This window comes from Triticum dicoccoides, chromosome 2B (assembly GCF_002162155.2).
Source record: "Triticum dicoccoides isolate Atlit2015 ecotype Zavitan chromosome 2B, WEW_v2.0, whole genome shotgun sequence".
Lineage (NCBI taxonomy): Eukaryota > Viridiplantae > Streptophyta > Magnoliopsida > Poales > Poaceae > Triticum > Triticum dicoccoides.
The window spans coordinates 519821540-519830995 of NC_041383.1; the positions used below are offsets into that span (position 1 = coordinate 519821540).

Here is a 9456-nt window from a genome sequence, read left to right on the forward strand (position 1 = left end):
GTGGGCCCTGTGCCATGCTGGCGCACCATATCAGCACCATGTACGTATACAAGCGTGGTTAGCACCGTAGATGCATGCTCAAGCCAAGTTCTGTCACCAGTTCAATGTATGCCGCAAGTTTTAGCATCAAACTGACTTTTTTCGTCAAGTTCAGGCACTTGTGGTGTAATTGACTCAAAGCAGAAGTATTGAACGTGGGTTTGCGTATATACCGAACTGATAGGAAGTAGGAACTCTTCCACCAAAAAAAGAGAGTAGTAGCTCTCGGATGGAAGCCCGAAATTATTCATTGCAATGCAGTATCACCGCAAAACAGAAGAACGTGACAGGTCGATCAGCCTCAGCGACCCACGACCTAGCACGTCGGCAATGGGGTCCCGCACAGGCACTTGTTGTGCTCGTAGGTCTCCGGCTTGAACCGACCCATGTTCCCGCCGGTGGGTATCTCCCCGCAGAGCTGGTTGTAGCTGAGGTCGAGCGTGGTCAACTTCTTCAACTGCGTCAGCGACGCCGGCACGCCGCCGTAGATCCGGTTGCGGCTCATGTTGAGGAACAGCAGGTTCTCCGGCATCACCACGCCGGTCAGGTTGAACCGCAGCCTGTTCCCGGACAGGTCGATATCGTACACCGTGTTCCGCCGGCCGAACAGGAACGCCGCGTCCCCCGTTAGCCTGTTGTTGGCCACCCGGAAGTTCATGAAGTACCTCTCGCGCGCGTACGTCCGGGGAATCGGCCCCGTCAGCCGGTTGTTTGTCAGCGTCAGGCCCAGCGGCCTGTCGCGCGCGCCGTTGCTCACCAGCCGCGGCGGGATCCGGCCGACGAGGCGGTTGTTCGAGGCGTCGAAGTAGGTCAGATAAGGCAGGTCCTGGAGCGACCTGGGGATCCTTCCGGTCAGCTTGTTGCCGAAGAAGCTGACGGAGGTGAGGTTTGTGCGGGAGAGCGACGCCGGCAGGGAGCCCGAGACGGAGGTGCGCATGATGTTGAAGATGGAGAGGTGCGAGAGTTTGCCGAACGTGTCCGGGATGGGGCCATGGAGGCCCGGGATGCTGTGGATGCTGATGGTGTGGAGCTGGTCGAGGTCGCCGATGGCCGGTGGGATCGTGGAGGTGATGTTGACGTTCTGGAGGAAGATGGCGACGACGCGGCGGTGCTCGTTGCAGTAGGCGTACGGCCAGTTGCACTGGTCGGTGCCGGGCAGCAAGGACACCAGCGCGGCCTGGTCGCCGAACTGCTCCTTGATCTTGAGGAGCGTCCGGAAGTCCGGGTCGTCGCCGGGCTGCTGAGAGAATGACGCGGTGAGCTGGAGAGACAGCAGTAGTAGAAGTGCAACGTGGTTGGCCATGTTTACCGATGGAACTGCTACGAGTGAGTAGCAGAGAATGTTGATCAGCTATTTGTAAGAGTGCAAGTCAGCTGGATGATCTCGGCCAAAATAAGTCAACTGGATTGATGTGATCATGAAGGCAGCCAAAGCGTGGTCAACTTGGTGCATTTGCAAGGGAGAGGAACGTGCGGTTTCTTGCAACGCACTTTTTTTTGTTAGACATTGAACCATACTTATTTTCTAAGTCTATCTCCATCGACTAATCTTTTGATAAAAAATCTCATGCGACTTAGATATAGTAAAATAGTTTATTCTTCTTGTGGCGGTTTTTTCTTGGTGATAGAGGCGTGCAACGGCGAGTGTGCTTCTTTCCCTTCTACCAGCTACATACTGACACTCGCATACAACAGGTCACCACAAACACACACCCACGAACAACAACACCATCCCAGACAACTCAAAGCGAATAACAAGTGGACAAATAGAGCATCACTAAAAGTCGACAGAGTTCTCAACCGTGACTGCGTCACTGCGAAGAGACGAAGCCGAACCACGAAGGAGATGGACTCCAAATGATGTCTTCAAGAAGGGCACAACACCGGAGTGCCGCCACCATTCAATTCAAAGGATCCGGGTTTTCACCTGAAGCACCATGAAAGACAAAGGATTACCACGATAGTGCCTCCAAGAAGGGAACGACATCCATGGACTTCTCAAAGGAAGTGAAAACATGAGGTTTTAGAAAATGTTAAGAATCCTCCAACATGTGAATGGAAGGAAGGATTCCAATAGAAAATTTCAAAGTCAATACTACAATCCAAAGGGCCCATTGGAAAAATTTCCTATAGAACCTCATTCCCGTGAAATTCCTGCAAAATTCCTTTATTCCAAAATGGCCCCTCACATATGAAGGGGTATGTTTTAATCTCCACCGATGTTTCAGTTAAAAGGGGTGTACTGAAGTAAACCCCCAAATACAATGAATCCATAATTTCTCGTTGGTTTCTAGTTGATCTGTGAAATCATCTGTTGAGAAACCTCTTGAACCAGCCGGCGGAGCGCTTGGGGTATTGCTTCCGACCATGGTCATAGTCCACGAAGTGTAAACCGAAGCGCACCGTGTACCCGCTCGCCCACTCGAAGTTGTCTAACAAAGACCATGCGAAGTACCCCTTCACGTTCGCCCCATCCCTACAGTAAAATAAGCACAATGAACTCTTAGTTGATGTCTTGACATAGTTGGATTGTAAAAGTCAAGGTACCAGCTCCGACCTGATCGCACTCAGCAAGGCATCAAGGTGCATGTGGTGGTACTCTATCCTCGCATCGTCCTTGAGGGCTTCCTCGAGTGGTAGGCTCTTGTTGTTGGCTTCATCGACGCCTAAAATATAGAGAGAAGACAAATACTTTTTCAAATAAGTTTCAACCTGGTTGCTCACCATTTCCAGGGGAGGAAAATGTACTTGCCCGTTTTCAGTGATGTAGATGGTCGGATTCCGGTACTTCTCCTTGAGATAAAGTAGAAGATCATGGAACCCTTTAGGGTAGACATAGAGCCAAGGTGAAGCAGCCTAAATGCACATCATCTACTCGGTCAACTAAACCACGAGACAAGGGGGAGAAAATTGATGGAAGATTTACTTGTTTATGTGGGTAAAAGTTGCAAGGTACCTGAGGACCTATGGGGACACCATTTCTAATACCTGACATAATTGGGCAATGTTAGCATGTTTTTCTAAAACGGGATCATTTCCTTAACATTGTAAGGTTGGCAAATGAGAACAGAGACAGATTGATCATTGACTGAGCGTGATCGACTCACCGGTCAGATTAGCTTGAGCATCGGTAGAGTAGCTGTTCCTCAGGCCATTTGATAGAGGAAGCTTACCCGCGTAATTTGTGGTATAGTAGTTGATTCCAATGAAGTCGAATGAACCCTTCACCAATGCAGACTGTTTTTTGGTGAACTGCGGCAGACGGTTTCCGACCAATTCTTTCATGCTCCCAGGGTAGTCTTCTCTGGCGAGCGGGTCCAAAAACCTACAGGGGTTTTATTCTTGGTGAGATCAATCTGCATTCTTTTCTAGACTTCTAAAATGAAATTACACAGGAAACACATGCAGAGAGTTTACCATCCAAGCATGAATTCTATGGCGCGTCTCGTTGCGATGACGCTTGATTTTGAACGGGACAAGGGAGTGAACCAGTTTGACACCAAACTTATTCCGATCTCCCCTTTCTGCACAGCCTGCATTTCATCGATGTGCATCATGTCAATCACGTTCATGGATGAACCGCAACTGCATGATATATAGTATGATGAAGGGTTGGGTCAGTCACCTTATATTTCTGTTTATACAACGTAGCGGCAGCCGCATGAGCGAGTATCTGATGGTGGGCTACAGTGTATGGCTCCCTTCATGAATCCCTGGCGCTGCAGTTTGCCTTCTCCCAGGGCGAACACCGGCCCGGCGCAAATACGCCCCTTTCATAACCCGTGACACAGAAGGACCAGGGCTCATTGAACGTGATCCAGTGCTTCACCCGGTCTCCTAATTCTCTGAAGCAGACTTCAGCATAATCTTTGTAGTCATTTCTGCACCAATGTCAGTTGATTATTTTGCATGTTAACATATACAAGTTATTAAGGGATAGATAGTGTTTTTTAAAGGAGATAAATAGTGGTTGACTTACATGATATTAGGGCTAAGGAATCCTCCATATTTATCTTCCAATCCCTGTGGAGAGTCCCAGTGAAAAAGGGTCACAAATGGCTGCACCCCTGCAGATATATAAAGATTTCAAATTCTTAAGCATTGTCTGACGAAATAAAGAAAGGATCTGATGTTCCATGCGGTTTGATACATTAGATAATAAACCTAATTAAATACTGCATTTAGACAGTCTACCTTTGGACAGTAGCTCATCGATCAAGTTGTTGTAATACTTGATGCCTTCTTTGTTGACTCCACCTTTTAGAGTTCCATCTGTTATGCATTAAGACATTAAGATCGATGTGAACGTATATCGACTAGGAAATGGGAAGATAATGCAAGATATTCTACTTGGGAACAAAAATGATAGTGGAAATATCAAGTCTGAAAATATCATACCGGGAAGAATTCTTGTTCATGAGATGGAGAACCTATATGCATCCATTCCCATATCCTTCATGAGGCGCACATCTTCCTGCGTTTTTTGCATATTAGGATCAGTACTACCTAGTTTTTCTTTTAGAAAAGGAGGATGACCCCCGGCCTCTGCATCTGGGCGATGCATATGGCCACTTTATTAATTATTCTCACAAGACCTTACAAAGTCATACAACAGTAAGACTAAAGCCGCCGTCTAAGCAACAAACTGTCGCTACACCTATCCAGTTGATGAAGGGGCGCAGATAGCCTAGGCCTAATACCAAACAGACATCGCGGCCAAGCCTAATATCTAAGACCTGAGACCCCAACCTAGCCACTTGCTGGGTCTGGGGCACACACTGGTCCGGCGTGCTCTCAGAGGCCGCCGCCGCCAACTGCCACCGCTCCATCTTCAGAACTGTACTGATGCATCAACCTTGCTCGGTCAAGCTATCGTCGACGCCACCACGGCGCCCAACGGCACCTCCTCCCTGCGCGCAAACAACTGAGCACGTCGCGGTCACCACTGATACACCTCAGCGCCATGCTGCCAGGTACCAGCAGCCGACACAGCTTGAAGTCCTTGGAAGATTTGTCGTGCGTAGCACCTGCCGACCAGGCATGACAAAGCGTAGCACCTGTCGGTCAGGCATGACTTGACATCTCCACCGAAGCTCCGTGCAAGACGAAGCCGCTCCACCTCCTGCCTCTGACTACCAGCGCTGCTCCACAAACGATGCTCCCAAAAGAGAAACGACACCACAGTGCCGCCATCGCCCGATCTGGAACACCAGATCCTAGGGTTTTCCCCGGAGCAGCACGAGTGGGTCGACAGTAGTTACACGACGATGCCTCCATCAAGGTAATGGCGAGGACGCCGCCATCGCCTGCCGTCGGCTCGGTTTTCACCGGCAACCATGTTTCCCCGACTCATAGCCGGGACTAGATGACGGATCTGGAGATCCGACCACCCAGCCTCAGGCCGACCACCTCCGACGGAGGAGATGACCACCACCGCCATGTCCCGCCTCCATGGAGAAGGGCCGTCGGACTCCACTGCCGTCAGTAGCTGCACATCTAGCACAGCCACCAATAGCACATCTCGAGCACCCTGGGGATGCCTCCCCGACCTGCCTCGGCGCCGATCCAAGGCCGAGCGCAAGCAGCAAGACGAATCCGGCGAGCAACCAGCAAAACCGCATGCACCACGGATGCCAGCCCGAAGGGGATCTTGCCCGACTCTGCCTAGCACAGGTGCCACCGCCCCCGCGTCGTCCAGATCCGGCAGATCGACCACCGGCCGCCATAACCATCACTAGCACGCAGCCCGCCTCGTGCAGCCCTCCACGCCCGCCACCATGGCAGCCCAGCGTCGCCGCGCCCCGCACAATGCCGCGTTCCGGCCAGTGTAGATCGCCCCACGGCGATCCCGCCTCGCGAGAAGGAGAAAGCGCCCCGCCGCCGCCCATGCCGGGCGGGCTTCGCCCGCCGGCATGCCCTGGCGGCGGCGAGGGGAGGGATGGGGAGAAGGTCGCGGTTCGGCGGCGGCTAGGGTTTCCTCCCCTGCCGCCCGTGGGAGCGCCAGAGGAGGTCGCCTCGGCCCAAGGGATGGGGAGGAGGTCACCTCGGCCCAACTTGCTCTGTTCTGTCCAACTTGCTCACCTAGTTTTTTGGGAGAACTAAAATTCAAAGATCTTATCACAGTTTGATCTTAATCAACAACTATGAGTGTATAACAAGAATCTAAAAGATACAGTAAAAAGGCAAGACATCTAAACTATCCCTACCTTGTAAAGATGATAGGAGTCCACTGCCACATCCCCATTGCTTTTATCGGCGATTTTATCTGCCAAAGTTTTTACCTTCATGAGAAAGACCACTCTGCTCATGTTTATCCATTTTCTTGGAAGGGACACCATGAAAATATAGTTCCCAAGTAAAATCAAAGTGTTTAACCTATTCGAAGTTGGGGAAATTTGATTTTACGCTTTGTAGGTGTGAGTAGTATCTATAGTATATCATTACCATGTTTCTTGGTTATAAGTTGCCTAACACTTTGTTAAATCCAAATCGATGTTTTCCCAAGCGTTGGATTAACTTTGAAGTGTGCGTGTGTGATTCTTCCATCCAATGGTTAAACACTATGAACATTTCATGCAGTGAAATAAAAATGTGAGTTTCTATGGCTTTCGATCCCTAAAAAGATATGTAGGCTGCATGTAGAATATGTATATACATACCTGGATGCTGGTGAGTGAAGTTGTCCCAGATGCTTGGTCCCCTGCCCCCCTCCATTGCACCACCCTCATACTGCATGCATGTGAATGTCCAGCAAATTTGTAATAAGACCATGCCAGAACCAAAAAAAATCCATAATGTAGATATCTTTAGGAGTGTATCTTTAGTTAATTGTAAGAGGAGACCAGATCCAGAAACAATTGGCAGATAGTTAATTGGCCAATCACTGCTGGGTTCAGATCGAGCTTGTTACTACCATTCAGAATTCCGGTCCATTTTGTCCTGCTCCGTCCATGTATTTCTAAGACAGTCCGGCCACGCAGCATCAGCTTATGTTACAGCTTTCATGCTAACAAATTGTGCTGAAGTAAGAAGGGAAACCAACGACCTACGGCATCCATGGATGATGGATCAATGAAGTAACAGCGAGTGGGAACCTGATAGGACGAGGTGGCCGTCTCAAAGACGAAGCCCTTGGGGAAGCTCGTCCGGCTTATCGGCCGCCGACCATGGGCGCCGCCGTGGGCGCTGGTAGCGACAACCAGAAGGAGAAGCGGGAGGACAGCCGCCGCCACTGCTCTTGCACCCATATGGAGTAATGACAAAGGCTATGTTGCAGCGTCAAAGGCTTCCGTTGGCACCACCTATATAGGCCGGTATTTAGCAGAAAAATCAATCTGGGCCAATAATTTCTTCTTCTGAGATGAGATGGCAGGGAACCATGTGTAGTGTTTTTTTATGTGCTAAAGACCAAAGAACACATGCTCGCATGTGTTGATTTTTGGAACTGCAGTCTCTGAGTGGCGATCAGAGTGATGGGGACGACACAGGCTCGGCCTGTGTTGATTTTTGGAATTGCTCGCATGAAGGAAGAGAACTGGTGTATAATAGTGTTTGTTGCGGATCGGTGGTTGTGCTGCTCGTGAACCATGCGCGCGCTGACTGACTCTAGCTGTAGCCGGATCGTCAGCACGCGGCTAGCTACCGCATCAGCCAATACACACGGACACGGGCACGTACGTCTGCCCTGAGATTAGATCGGTAGGGTGCACATTTCTCGTGGCTGTATTAGTATAGTGCTTAATCAGAGGGCTGGGTCAGGAATGGCTACACCGTCAGTCGACTGAATTTCGAATTTGAGTCGGTTGATCGTTTTTAGCCGTTGGATGCAGATCAAACCGGTGGCAGCCCTCTTCTTCCTCTAGCACCTTCCCAGGCCGCCGGACAAACCGCCTGCGACCACCACCTGCGGCCGGCGGCGCTCCCGCGCAGCCTCACCTCCCCGTCCTACCGGGAACCGCTCCCAACCACCGGTCTTGCTGCCATCCTCGGCCATCCCTCTAGCCCCGCCCGTGTCTGGCTTTTTCTCCAGCGACACCCCACCCCCGCTCTCACCCTAAATCCTAAGATAGATAATGGGTTGCCCTCCGACGAGTCCCTTTCTTCTCCTTCCTTCCCTCCAGCTCACTCCAATGAACTCCTAAAATCAACTGACCCAAATTTGAAAATCAATCGACTGACATTTAGCTAATGTGGGCTGGGACATGGCATAGCGAGTCATAGGAGTCTCCCGAGCGTGCCAAGATGCACTATAGCCACGTCAGGCTGTTTAAACATATAATACACTATTTAAGTTTTGTATGTAACATTCAAAAAATTGGAAGGTTAGTTGATGCTTGACGGTGCTCCGTGCAAGTATAACTATAGTTTACCATATGCCCAATGTCATTTTCATATATTGTTTATATATACCTTTGGGCCCTGTTTGATAACAAAGTATTATAAAAATCAAAGTATTGAAAACTACAATAGTTTAGTCAGTCCGTAAACAATACAACGGTTTTGACATAACATAATATTTTGGAGTATTCGTGATGCAGAGGACCTGTTTGGTACAGTGGTAAAATTAGTTGTTAGCACCGCAAACAAGTCTATTTTCTAGTTGTTAGCTGGCTAGCCATTGCGTCTATCAACAGATCGACCTAACAAGCGCTAGAGCAGCGCATTTTTTTACTGTTCAAGAATTCATCCGATTAATCAGTTAATGGGCCAGTTAATCGCTACGGCCGAATCGAATAGCATCTATTTATCGCGTTAACTTGTCAGGCCGATCAATTGGTCAGTTAGACCGATTAATCAGTTGTCAGGCCGGTTAATCCCTGCTAGCCCATTAACGGGTGGGCAAACAAAACCCAAATTTGGGCCCGTAACCCCTTGCAACCCCATCCCACTCCTTAATAGGTAGGATTAATAATTATACCTCCTCTCTACGATTTTCATATGTGTAAGGTAGCATGTTTTGGTATACTACATAGGTGGGAGCATGAGACTATGGTATAATACATAAAGAAATTCATATATGCGTTGGCAAGTTCCTATTCAATCTACCTATTAATGGTCGACTGACTAATTCAGTTAATAGGCCAATTAACCGATTAATCACTACTCCTAAACCGTTCGAGCAGCTACCGGTTAACGATTTCTTGAACATTGCGTTTTTTATCTAACTCCTCCGAGGGAGACAAACTCAAGAAACGACACGGTGGTGGCAGCGGCGGCATGGAAGCTAGGGGAATTGTTGCGGATAGTGGGGAAGAAGATTACGATGTGTCCTCTTGTTTTTCTCAGCTGCTCTATTTAAAATAAAGGGGTGTCAAGCGCTCTCTTACACGCGCCTCTATCAGGGCTGGCCCATCCGCTTTTGGGAAAGCTTTCATCAGGTTTTTTTTCTTATTAAGAATTTTTGTATTTTTCTCCATC

General features: G+C 49.2%; 1 pseudogene; it reads right to left on the reverse strand.

Moving 5' to 3' along the window:
• Positions 1 to 210: 210 nt before the first annotated feature.
• On the reverse strand, positions 211 to 8032 carry LOC119367939 (annotated as a pseudogene).
• Positions 8033 to 9456: the final 1424 nt, after the last annotated feature.